The sequence below is a fragment of the Crocodylus siamensis genome, chromosome 3, assembly GCF_052110815.1.
Source record: "Crocodylus siamensis isolate JL-2025a chromosome 3, ASM5211081v1, whole genome shotgun sequence".
NCBI classification, from domain to species: Eukaryota; Metazoa; Chordata; order Crocodylia; family Crocodylidae; genus Crocodylus; species Crocodylus siamensis.
The window spans coordinates 138,939,177-138,953,233 of record NC_143397.1 but is presented as its reverse complement, the minus strand read 5'-3'; positions in this window follow the sequence as shown (position 1 = coordinate 138,953,233).

Sequence of the window (14,057 nt, the reverse complement as noted above, 5' to 3'; positions counted from 1 at the left end):
TATGTAACTAGACTCATTAAATCAAAACTCCTAGCCTTGACCTTTGTCCTTTGGGAACTGGGTACAGCTTCTCTCCCAACTCTAAATTAAATCTTCAAACAGGGGTTTCCTTTTCTTCCCCCACTCTTTTCTCGAAGGATCCTTCACCTGTCCAGAGGAACTAAACTGAAGAGAGGGCTTTTTCTCCTTAGCCCTCAGTTCACTCTTTCTCTTTTTATAAACTGAAATTGGAGAACACTCAGATTCCTTTTCCCAGGGTTTGTTCTGCTGCAGCCTTTGGTCTCTGCTCAATTCTCTCTTCACCAGCAGAACACAAATAACCTTTTCCTTTATTCCAGCTGCCTCAGTTTCCTTCAAGGTCCCCACTACTCCCAGCAAACCAGTTCCCTTTCTCTCACTTTCTCTCTCTCTCTTGCTTCTCAGCTGGTCTACCATACCCCACAGGCGTGTTTCCAATGCCTACAGCCCAAAATGGCCCAGTACACTTTTAGCTCTACCACAAGGAAAATTTCCCTAGCCATTTCACTCATATTTAACTTAAAATCAAGGTCTATATTGGAAAAACAGTACCCAAAAGTTATTAGCCAAATGTCTTTTGGTTAGATGTTTTGCACTTCCAGAGCATCTTCCAACTATATGTCATAACAGTGTTTTAGGACCTTTGATCAGTTTAGTCTCTTAAATACCCTTGGAAAGAACAACCAGCACATTTTGTAGATAGCAAAACTGGGGTGGGGCACATCCAGAGCCATCCTTTGTGGGGGGCAAATTGGGATGACCACCCCAGGCCCCGTACTTTGGACGGCCCTGCATACAGTGGCCTCGGCATGTGCTGAGGGTGCCAGCACTCTGCGCTACTGGCTTCACGCTTCAGGTGCTCACCACCCCTCCCTCCCCCTGCTTCAGCCGCTTGCCACCCCACTTCCCGCTCCACACTCTGGCCACTTGCCACTCCTCCACTCCCCTCCCCCCCCCGGGCTGATATGCCCTGGGCCCTGCACACCCCTAGGACAAGATCTGGGCACATCATTGTTATGGGGTCTCAACTTAGAGAACTTCTATTTTTTGGCTACCCAATCTGAAACACTTGAGACTAACTGGGTCATTATAAAAAACCATAAGTGACTCAGTTCAGGTAAAGAACTGCTAAATAGACCCTGAGAGGGGCAGAGCTACAGACATCAGGCTAGCTTGTTTGGAAGACCCTTGAGCAGGGTATGACTCTAAAGCAAGCAGCAACCTGTACAAATAGACAGGCCTCTGCCAATGTCCTTGAGTTAAGGGAATAGGACAACCGCTGTCCTGCACCAATTTCATGTGAAAGAAAGAACTGAGGTCATGAAAAGGGCCTGTAACCCATTTGCTCTAGCTACGGAGTCACATCTTTCTCAGGTGAAGGGACAGGCCAGCCAACTGAAGAAGTCTCAGTCCTGCTCTACAGAAAGGTCACATAATGTCAGATCCTTTGAAGATGTGCAGATGTCTCTTGTTCCTTTACTGGAGTTATTTATGCACCCAGAGGGGGAAACCAGAATTACTTATATACTTCACCTATATAACTTAGATTTGGTAGCTAGTTACACTTTGGTTCTCTTCTAGGCAAAAATGGAATTCTGTCCCCTATCTGGTTAATATTACCTTATTTATTTGAATATAAAATGGCCCTGAATATAAGACAACCCCTGTACTTAGATTCTACGTATGGAAAATTTATAAATTTGTTATAATGTTTCATGTATAGAATCTAATTATTGGAGGTTTGCCTTCAATTTGTCCCCCTCCCACTTCTACAGCAGGGAAAAATAAATCTGGGGGTTAGGTGGCCCCCTTGCCTTCTGCCTACCCCCAACTTCTCCCTTCAGGCCCTTTCTCCCCAACTCCTTTCTGTCAGGCCCTTACTGCTCTCCCTGAGCACATGGAAATGAGGGACAAATTTGAAAACACTGACTTTAAATAAACATGCCTGTAGTAATTTGCCTTTAGTCTATGGGTAGCCATAGACTTAGTCCATGCAGAATTGATGCATTTTACTTTTCTTGAAACTGCTGCAAGTTTTATCACAGGTACTCCATAAACACATTTCTGAGCAGCACTTTTGTACCTACCTACCTACCTACCTACCTACACACACACACACACACACACACATATATATATAAACTAGAGAGAGAGTGTCTAGTATAAACTATGCATAATATTAGTCCAAAGCCAAAAAGCTCATGATTTACCATACAGTTCACTGGGCAAGGCCCCAGCAAAGTCAACAGCATTTCAAGCCATGGTGACCCCATAGGTCAGAACTGCTCAGTATGTGTGTGTACTCAGATACCACTACTACCACCCCCACCCTGCAAAGGTCCATGTGCTAATTAGCCCCCCATGATGGGAACCAGGTGTTCTTGTCATGAGTCCTAGGATCCTCCCAAAATTTATATGTAGATGAGGTGCAAGCAACCTGGTCCAACTCCACTTTGTGCAGGGTAGGGTCACACTAATCATACGTGACAGGCTGACAGAGAGAATAAACCATTTGGGGCCTTATTCAGGGAGCCAGACATTTAAGGTTGGTGAAGAAACAGGAATCACTGGAAATAGGAAAGAAAGGCACAGTTCAGCTGTGGAAGTAAAGGGGAAGTCGAAATGTATGCAATGAGGTGATGATTTGCACTCGGAGGCCAGGGGCCAGGAGCCAGGAGCGGAGAGGAAGGAGCTAGGCACACGTGTGTCCCCCACACACACGTATGCCCCCTTATCTGACCAGTGGCAGAGGCCAAAGTGGACACAGCAGTGGAGGCAGCAGCAGGGGCGGCAGCAGCTGATCCCCCTAAGGTAAGTGGGGCACAGGAAGCCCCCCTGGATCACTTTTAGCAAGAGCCAGCAGGGAGCTGCACTCCCGAGCCACATGTGCAAACAGAGTACGCAAACAGGTATGCTCTGTAAGAGTGCACCAGTGTTTGCACCAGCGTTCGCACAGGCAGGCAAGCAGGAGTGGCCAGGAGGAAGTCTTCGGCAAGAGAAAGGCGAAGGCACCACACCAAAAAAAAAAAAAATGGTATTGACGCGGAGTGCTGCTAGGGCCCCTGCCCGGGGGGCACTGCCTACCCAAAGCTTCTCTGAGGCCTCCACCCAGACAGAGCTCACAGAGGAGCTGGCATCACCCTGCCCCCTGCCCTGTGGGGGAAGCCCAGCGGTGCCGGGGGAGGAAGGGGATGGGAGCACCCACACCTGTCCCACAGGTGCCTGTCTTAGGGCCTTGGAAGAGCAGGTGAGGGAGCTCCAGGAGGAGGTTAGCAGGCTGAGGGGGATCAGAGAAGCAGAGGATGAATTTGGTGGGTATTTCCTTTCTCTGCAGGGCCAAGCACCAAAGAAGCACCCCAGCGAAATGGCAGAAGGTTCCCTCCAGAGCCAGGGCTGCTCACGGCGGTGCAGTACCAGTTCCCCCAGTCCAGCTGGGGAACAGGTATGAGACCCTGGCAACATTGGAGGAAGAGGAAGGAGAGGAGGAAACCTCTGGAGAGGAGGCCACTCCACTCGCAGAACAGACTGAAGGAAGCAAGTTGACCTGGAAGAAGAGATGCTGAGTACTCATCATAGGCGACTCCATCCTGAGAGGTACAGAGGGTCCCATCTGTCGCCAGGATCCCTTGACACATGAGGTCTCCTGTCTGCCCAGAGTGAGGATTCAGGATGTGACAGAGATGACCCTGGCCATTATCCGGCCCACTGATTACTACCCCATGGTCCTAATCCATGTAGGCACTAACGATGCAGCCAGGAGCGGCCCAGATCACCTGATGAAGGACTACAAAGCTCTAGGGGGCGAGCTGAAGGAGACAGGGGCACAGGTGGTCTTCTCATCTGTCCTTCCAGTGAGCGGACATGGACGACGCCATGAGACCTGCATCAGAGAGATCAACTTGCAGCTTTGGAAACTGTGTCTCAAGGCAGGGTTCAGCTTTTTGGATCACGACTCATATTTCAGGACAAGAGACATGCTTGGATGGGATGGGCTTCACCTGTCCCCCAAAGGTAAACGTGTGTTCTCTTTCAGGTTGGCTGATCTCCTCCAGTGGGCTTTAAATTAGGCTCATCGGGGGAAGGGGAGGATGAGGACGGAGGGAGCCACGGAACACCAAACCAAGAGCCACCCACAAAAACAGCCCAGCTAAGACAGGGGATGAACACAAGAAATACCCAGGTAAGAAACAGGGGCCCAGATAGTCCTGCAATTAGGGGGGCCATGCATGCACCTTCAGGAGGCCTTAAATGCCTCTACACCAATGCTTGTAGTATGGGGAACAAACAGGAGGAACTTGCCCTCCTACTAGCTAACATTAACCCAGACATAGTGGGGCTCACTGAAACTTGGCGGGATCCAATGCATGACTGGGCAGTAAACATCAGAAGCTACATGCTGTACAGGAGGGATAGACCAGGGAAGAAAGGTGGGGGTGTGGCACTCTACGTCAAACAGTAATACACCTCTTCAACAAACAGCACTGGGTCAGAGGAGGAGCAAACTGAAGTGCTCTGGGTCCGTATACAAGGGGGTTGCGAGGGAAGGGACTTAACGGTAGGGGTTTACTACAGGCCACCCAACCAGGGGGAAGAGCTGGACCGGGAATTCTCAGGTCAGCTTGCAGAGGCAGTTAAGTCAAGGAACATGGTTATCATGGGTGACCTAAACTATACAGACATCTGGGAAGAGCAGTCAGCCAGGTCTGACCACTCATGTAGGTTCCTAGCCGAGTTAAAGGACTTCCATCTAACCCAGGAGTGCAGTCCTACCAGGGGAAATACCTTGTTGGACCTGGTCCCGGTCACAAGCGATGACCTGGTGAGGGGACTGTGGGTGGTTGACCACATGGGGGATAGAGATCATTGCCTACTGGAATTCACCATCCAGCGCAGGGTGTCAAAGGCCTGCAGCAAGGCAGCAGCCCTGGACTTCAGGAGGGCAGATTTCAATGTGGTAAAGAGACTAGCCAGGGAGGTTCTGAGGTTCTGGAAGGGAGGGGAATTGCGAGTCCAAGAAGAGTGGTCATTCCTTAAGGAGACGATCCTCCAAGCCCAAAGGCTGACAATCCCAACACGGATCAAAGGGGGCAGGAGGGCACAAAAGCCCCCATGGCTCACCAAAAGCATCTAGGAATGTCTCAAAGCTAAAAAGGAGGCGTATACCCAATGGAAGGGAGGGGCCATCACCAAGGAGGATTATACTTCCATTGCTCAAGACTTTAGGGGGGTCTGTTAGGAAGGCTAAGGCAGAGATGAAACTGGGACTAGCAACCCAGATCAAGGATAACAAGAAGTCCTTTTTTAAATACATAGGGGGTAAAAAGAAGGTACCAGGTAATGTGGGAACTCTGCAGGACACACTAGGAAAGCTGGTGGTTGCACCAGACAACAAAGCTAATCTCTTTAACAGTTTCTTTGCCTCCATTTTCCTGACCAGATCATCCCACCGCACCGGAATCCCCAACGGTCCCAGGGGAGACACAACCAGGCCCAGGGTCAGTGAGAACCTAGTCAGGGAACTTCTGGTGGGACTAGATGTGTTCAAATCAGCAGGTCCTGCTGATCTCCACTCCAGCAGGTCCTGCTGATCTCCACTCCAGAGGACTGGAAATGGGTCAATGTGGTGCCCATTTTCAAAAAAGGGAGGAAGGAGGACCCAGGATACTACAGGTCTGTTAGTCTTACCTCAGTCCTGGGGAAACTCTTTGAGAAAATTATCAGGTGCATATCTGTGAGGGACAAGCAGGGGAGATTATGTTTAGGGGCAACCAACATGGGTTCATTAGAGGCAGGTCCTGTCAGACCAACCTGGTGGCCTTCTATGACCAGGTCACAAAATCCTTAGACACAGGAGTCACGGTGGATGTAGTCTTTCTGGACTTTAGGAAGGCCTTTGACACTGTCTTTCACCCCATTCTCATTAAAAAAGTAGGCGACTGTGGTGTCGATGTCTGCACAGTCAGATGGGTCGCTAATTGGCTGGAGGGCCACACCCAGAGAGTAGTGGTAGATGGGTCATTTTCGACCTGGAGGGATGTGGGCAGTAGGGTCCCCCAGGGCTTGGTCCTTGGGCCCTCACTGTTCAACATCTTCATCAGCGACTTGGATGAAGGGGTGAAAAGCACCCTGTTCAAATTCACTGATCATGCTAAGATGGGAGAAGTGGGCACACTAGAGGAGAGGGAAAGGGTGCAATTAGATCTGGACAGGTTACAGGGGTGGGCAGATAAGAACAGGATGGGTTTCATAACTGACAAGTGCAAGGTATTGCACCTGGGGAGGAAGAACCAGCACCATACCTACAGGCTGGGGAACTCCCTTCTTGTCAGCACAGAGGCAGAAAAGGATCTTGGAGTCATTATTGACTTCAAGATGAACGTGGGCCGACAATGTGGGGACGCAGTCGGGAAGGCCAACCATACTTTATCATGCATGCATAGATGCATCTCAAGCAGGTCCAAGGAGGTGATCCTCCCCTCTGTGCAACACTGGTCAGACTATAGTTGGAGTACTGCATCCAGTTCTGGCCACTGCACTTCAGGAAGGATATGAACAGCATCAAGAGGGTCCAGAGGAGGGCCACTCACATGATCAGGGGCAGCAAGGCAGGCCCTAGGAGGGAAGGCTGTGGGACCTGAACCTGTTCAGCCTCCACAAGAGAGGGTTGAGAGAAGATCTGGTGGCTATCTATAAACTGACCAAGGGAGACCAGCAGGCAATGGGAGAGTCCCTGTTCCTCCGAGCACTACCGGGAGTAGCAAGGAATAACGGCCATCAGTTGATGGAGAGTAGATTCAGACTAGACATCAGGAGACACTACTTCACAGTCAGGGTAGCTAGGAGCTGGAACCAACTTCCAAAGGAAGCAGTGCTTGCTCCTACCCTGGGGGTCTTCAAAAGGAGGCTAGATAGGCACCTAGTCATTTGACCCCAGCATTCTTTCCTGGCCATGGCAGGGGGTTGGACTTGATCTGCTCAGGTCCCTTCCGACCCTACCAACTATGAAATTATAATTCACTGTGACTTGAAAGAGTCAGTGTGGAAGTGGACTAAGCGCAGTGGACACTACCATACATCTTATTCAGATGGGCTGCACTGACTTATCCTGCCAACCTGATATTGCAGTACTTCCAGGCCTGATGCTCATTTCCTTCTAAGGGAGCAACTGCCCCCTAATCCCCTCTTTTCTTTTCTTTTCTTTTTTAAGGGTCACGCAGAAAGTTCCTATCAATTTTGTGGCATTGGGGGACTGCTTTCAACATTTTCCCCTAGATGTTCCTGAGACTTCTGGCTAGCAGCAAGCAAGATTAGGGGGCATCTGAAATCCAAGGCTGCTGGGCCTGGGGCTTGCACATGAAGTGCCACCAAAAAACTGTTCCATCAGTATGCCTGTCCAATATGGACCATGCATTTTATAGTCATGCTCAGCATTGGCTGCATTTAAATCAGCTTCATAGTTGGTTTCCATTACTTAGCACATCTGCTTTTGGCAGCAGTTTAATGATATTAAATACATTGTCTGAGGTTTCCTTGTATGTGAATCTAAGACAGGAAGCTTTTTCCCCCCTATGCCAATAAGGGGAAAAACCCATCTTATATTCAAGTAAATATGGTACTTTTTTAAAAAGCAAATCAAGAAATTTACCTAAAAAGCCATAATAGGAAAGTGTAACTGTAGAATTTTTTATATGTGCAGAGAAATTTTCATAAGTACAAAAATAAAAAATATGAAGCCCCTAACAAAGGAACACCTGATGGACAGAGGAAATCTAGCTCAATAAATATGGTGCAGATTTTTTTTTTTAATTTGAACTGGTGAAAGTCAGGTGTAACTCCACTATAATTCAGCAACATCATCCCGGATTTGCAACAGGGTGAGAGAGATCAGAATGGTGCATCTCATTCAAACTTATGTCATGGAGATGACATTTTAATATTTGTACCTAACATGACAGGATCCTGATGCTTCGCTAAGGCCCCTGAGCACTAGGATAATATAACTGGATAACGGTACAGTTTAAGGGGAGAGGGAATTTTCATTCTCAGCACTAAGCTTCCCTGCTTCTGGGGGTTTAAAATCATAATCTTAATGCTAATTAAATGTAGTTGAGTACCCTGGTGCTGGATAATGAATAAGCAATTAGAATCAAGAGAGATTACGTGGCCCCTAGCTAAAAACAACTCGGTAGTGCAAGGGTGCCCAGTCTCCAGTAAAGTGCAGCCGATGTGCTTCTGTTAATAACACACTGCCTCTGAATTCAAGAGGATTATCTTACTCTGGTGTTCTTGAGGGAGCACCGTCATGAAAGAGGCCTGAAACAGATACCCCATAATTTATGTTCCAGTTCAGTACGTTGGTGAGAAAAGGAGGCCTTTACTCCAAACTACTAGGTTTTCCATCCTCCTCCCTCCCCCCCCAACCCTTTCCTTCATATGTGAAATGGCAAGAACAGAAAGCAGTAAAAACCCTTTAGGTAGCTGGACAGAAGAAAGTGCATTTTTGTCAGAGTTTATTTGTTAAGTCCCAATTCTTCTTTAGGAACACGGAGAAACCTCCAAAATGAATGATGCAAGTATGGTCCTCCCCCCTCCAAATGTGAAGGGAATCATAAGGAACTTTGGTCCTTCCCCTCCTCTCCCTCTCTGCCCCCCGCCCCACCTAGATAAAACAGCTGGTGCTCTCCCACAGCCCTATTACTTTCCATGCCTCTCCAGACTCCCAGCTATTCATCCCCACCACCACCCTTTGCACCTCCCCATCACCACCACCTAACTGGCACTCTTCCCTTTGTGCAATGGGCCTGGGAGAAGGAAGGGGGGACAGCTTTACAGGAGGTTACTGTCCCAGCTCTCATATGCTAATGCTTTTTCTCTTCTCTGTGGTTAAAAGTGCTCCTTATACCAGCTCAGACAACTAGATAAATATTGTGGGGAGCTGACCCTTAAATAAAAAAGTTCTAGTCTGTACTTTCTCTAGAGTTCTTATTTCATTAAAATGTAGGTGGTCTCTTTAAAGACAGTATTTCCCAAACTGGAGACAGGCTTGATGCTGACTGACACACACACACACTGCATTTCCTGTGGAAAAGTGGGGGAAAGGATATGGCAGGAGAACTCCAAAGATATCCAAGCCCGAACCTTTTGTGAGGTTCGCTGAACTCTACAGTCTGTGCTCTGGTCATCTAGTCCAGTGCCTAAAGTTGTCTCCTCCCCTGCAGACAACTTTAGGCACTGCCCTAAATTATAAACCACCCCCTTTCAAAATATGCTATTTAAAAAAAATGTTTGCTTTCTCAAAACAAAATGAGTTTTAAAAAAGCCTAAATTCTCATCTAACAATCAGCCTACACCTGTTGGCTCATGTTCTTTGAAAAGACATAGAAGGTTTTATGACATTAGTGGACATTTACCCCAAATTTCCTTGCATCTCAAAAGAGAGAACCTACGTGAAGATCGATTTGTCTCAGAACAGGAAGTGCCTGCAACAAGAAAATATAAAACATAAACAGTAACTTTAGCACTGTTAGCCTGGGCTAATGCAGTGAAATCTTAATGTAGTTATTTTCATCATTTCTCAACTTCACTACAGAAAAAAACCCAACATCCCTGTAGTCAGAATTGCAAAATGCATTGTTGTGAATCAGTTCAGGACTCATTGTATTTTAGAGTCTTGCTGAACCTGAATGCATGACTGTACATCATGGCCTTGTTCTGGCATTGCTGACTCTTGATTAACATTATTAATCACAAATCTTATGTTTGGTGGTTTGCTTACGAGGCTTTTGTTTCCTTAAAGCAATTTAAGGATTGGCAGGGGAAAACAGAGAGGGAGAGGAGAAAGAGAGAGGACAAAAAAAGATAGAACCTGACTCAACTTTTTTAATTCTTGGTGATGGCAATACTGCAGCTGCTCAGCTGCTATAAAATCAGCATAATCTACTAAAGTCACAAACACTTCACCGATATACATCCGGTGAGAAATCTGGCCCTCCAGGTATAACCATAATTAAACGATGTTTGTCCTTTAGTTTAAAGCACATAGATGGGCCAGAGACACGAAGTTCAGATGTGGATGTTGCCTTCCCTCAGCATATCAGGGGGCAGGGAGGAACTGGATCTGAGCTTTGGGATCAGGCCTTTCCCTAATCCACACTTAGATCCATTTACTGAAAGCAAAGCTATTTCAGTACCATGGCCGCAAATGACCTGAGCAGAATGCACCCTGTGCCTAAGCCTCACAGCCCAAGCACGAACGGCAGCAGCAGTAGCTGCATACAAGGAGGCTGCCCGCCCGGTGGGTATTCTCAGCACAGTCAGTCCATCCAGATCTGCTTACAAGTTTTTATGACACCATGTGATTGGCACAAACAGGTGTTTGGTTAATTCAACAATTGGCCTCCATTCATTTTCTGTTAATCCCTTTCATTTTGGGAAAGAAAAATGAAGGTCTGTGCACACCCACTTGTAAACATCTCAATCAGAGTTACTGAGGTAGAGTGCCAAATTTAATTACCGGTTTCCAAAGGCTGCGATTACAAAGGACAGGTCAACTCATGCTGCAAGTTAGCAAAGGTTACAGCTAAGTGTTTTTTAACTGGAAGGGCAATAAAAGACTCCTGTTAGTCACTGACCAGACTGAAGGATGAGTTGGTCCAAGTTTTGGTTTTGTCTTTTTTTTACTATCAAGATTAAGAAGTGTTAATCTCATCAGCACTCAGTCACCATTTCCCGTCAGGCTACTAATTTGAAAAAGCCAGGACCAATCAACATTCCAGGAGACTAGCCAATCAAGAATAATTTTCACGATCATTTCTCTCTCTCACTCATTGAGCAGACAGATTGAAATAAAAGGGTGGTCGTTGCAGTACAGTCTATGACACTTCTGAGGATATTTTATACATTTCTGTAAGGAAAAAAAGTCTATAACAATTTGGCTGAAATGACCCTTTGCATCATTGTTATGGTGACTTTCAGCCTGGAGGATACTATATAATGGTGGTCTGCTAGACAAAGTACTGCACTGGGAAATTGGTAACCTGGGATCTATGCTGGATGGTGCCAGTAACAGCTGCACAATGTTGGTTGGGCAAGTCCCTTTGCCTCTCTGTGCCCCCTTCCCTTGCCATTATACTCCTCTCTTCATACCCAACTATGTTTGCACCAGCATAATTTACATCTGTTTTTGTATACCAGTGTAAATTGTACTGGAATGCGAGGAGTGGACAGATGTGTAGTTATCCCAGGCTTGACAGCTATTACTACACTACACCACTCAGTGGCAAGAGAAGCAAATAACAATCAGTTTGCAAATGGCTACCCTAGGATAAACTGCATATACACAATATATCAGAGTAAGTTATATCACCGGAGTTTTACTGATTCTTCCATGGTTAACCCTATGATGACTGGACAAAAAAATGCCCTAGTTTAGGGTTTTAAATGATCTGTCCATTTGTTATTTTAAACACCTCAGTATTGGTCTAATGACACCAGTCTAAGTTTGCTCTCTCTCCAGGCCTCTTATCTGTCTTGCCCATTTTCACTGAAAGGTCTTCAGAGCAGAGGCTGATTTACTATGTATTAGACATGATAAAAACACCATGGGACCCACTCCTAGCTTAGGCTTCTAGATGCATATTTTGTAAATAATACATTTACCTAAGAGTAAAAACACAGTATTGCTAAAACACAGCCGCCCTGGGGTGGAGTTTGGGCAGTAGCCAGTTAGTACAAGCCACAGAGCACACAGAGGAAAAATAAAATGTTGCCAAGGACACCAGGTGAAACTGCCTTTTAAATCCATACACAACCATCATCTTGTCTTTAAAGTCCTCATTCAAACACACCCTCCCACTTTTTGGTCACATTCACCCCCGACTCTCCCCAGTGCAGTTCACTGCATGATATTCAGTTCCTGTGCATCATAAAGGACAGGTTTTCAGGAATTTCCAGTGTTTGTTTACACCATTGACTAATGATCATTTTACTGTTTATGCACCCACCTTCCAACATCTTTACACAATGAAAATTAATTCTCATTGCAGAGAATATGGTCCCTCAGGCAGAGGGACTGGCTTGTACAGTGCATCAAGGTAGTACTTGGGAAAGGAACAAAAAAAAGTAAAGCACATATGCATTCAACCTTTCCCCTACAATGAACTACCCATCCAGGATAGTGGGTTCTTACCAACATGCTTAGGAGTGTTTATATTTTGGGACTTCTGCTTCTAGCTTCTGCACTCGGTTGCAGATGAAGCGAGCAAAAAAGTCAAAATATTTTTAAAATAAACCCCACGACTTTATTTTTTTTATTTCTTTTAAATTTCAAGGACAGTTTGAGCCACTTTGTTCTTGTTTTCCTTGGGGAGGAAAAAAAAAAGTTTGCCTATTACCGATATCACCAACCTTAAGCAAGGCTTGTTCTCAAAAGTTATACAATACAGGTCAGTCAGTCAGGGACAGGATATCTTTTCAGGTTAAGCCAGGTCCGCAGTACAGAGTTCAGCTAACAGCTCTGTAATGAAAATACCCCTTTCTATTAAGGGATACATCCGGATAAGTCCTTTTATGCCAAAAGAATTGGTGCAAGGGAGAGGCCTGTACCACTGTATACTGATGTAGTTTTAATAGACCATCAAGGCTGCATCTGTAGTTGACCCAGAAACAGTTAAGGAGTTTTCTAACACAGTCAGAGCTGCTGCCCATAACCTCCAGGTATCTTCATTGATCCTATGAGGTTGGCACTTACCTCAAAAGCTGAGAGGAGAGAACTGTAAAGACTTAACAGACCAAGGATTTGGGAAGCATGAATGATCATTATTAAAAGTCCTAGATCAGGGCTGTCCAACTGGCAATCTGCAGGTCTCTTGCAGCCTTTGAGGGGTTAAAGTTGTGGCCCCCAGGCTCCCACCCAGCTGCTGCTCCCCTTATCACTCCAGCTGCAAGAGCAGACAGTCTCCAGGCTCCATCTCTCTCTGGCTGCTGCTTCCTGCCTCTGCCCCCAGGGGCAGAGCATACAGGCCAGAGAGACAGTGCAATGGGGAGGGAGTAGGGTGGTAGGGGTTTTGCAGGCACAAAGTGAAGTGGTGAGGCACCTGGGGTATGCAGAACAGTGTGGGGGGCAGGGGGGAAGACAAGTTGCAATGTAACAGGGGGAAACCATAAAGAAAGTGTTGTGAAGAGGAGGTCATAGTGAGATGGACTGGGGACAGGGGGAGCAGTGAAGGGTGTACGGCCCAAGGGGGGCATGGCTTTCCCTGGTGTTGCCTGCACAGCATGCAACACCCACTGCTAAAGGCAATGGGGAACGCAGCCTCTGGCCACTTAAAAGTCAGACAGCCCTGCCCCAGACACTCCTACCCAACTATTCCCTACTGGGCTGAACTGGTATAACAAGAGACTTTTCACACCAAAAATTCTTACAGGATCATAGTAAAGTAGGGCTAGAAGGGACCTCATAAAGGCATCTAGTCCAGCCCCCAGCTCACAGCCAAGTATCCATCCCACACTTGAAAATTTCCAGGGATGGAGACTCCACAACTTCTCTAAGAAGGTCTGTTCCAATGCTGGACCACCCTCGTAGTAAGAAAATCCCTCCTAATCGCCAACCTAAATTTCCCCTGTTGCAGCTTGAGGCCATTGCTCCTAGTCCTGTTCCCTATGGCCACAGGCAAAGGCCCATCTTTATCCTCCCTATCAGGAATTTGAAGACTCATCAAATCTTACACTCGGTCATGTCCTCTCCAGACAAAATAATGATAACTATTTCAGGCTTTTCTCATAAGTAATGCTTCCTAGGCCCTAATCCTTTTGGTCCCTCTGCACTGGAGCCTTTGAAATTTGTCCATATCCTTCTCGAAGTATGGGGCCCAAAACTGGACACAGTTCTCCAGGTGAGGCCTCTCCAGTGCTGAATAGAGCAAAAGACTCACTTTCCTTGATCTGCCAGTGACACTCCTCTTAATACAAACCAGTTAATAAAACCCAGTATACTACTGGCCTTTTTCACAGCAAGCATACACTGTTGGCTCATATTTAGC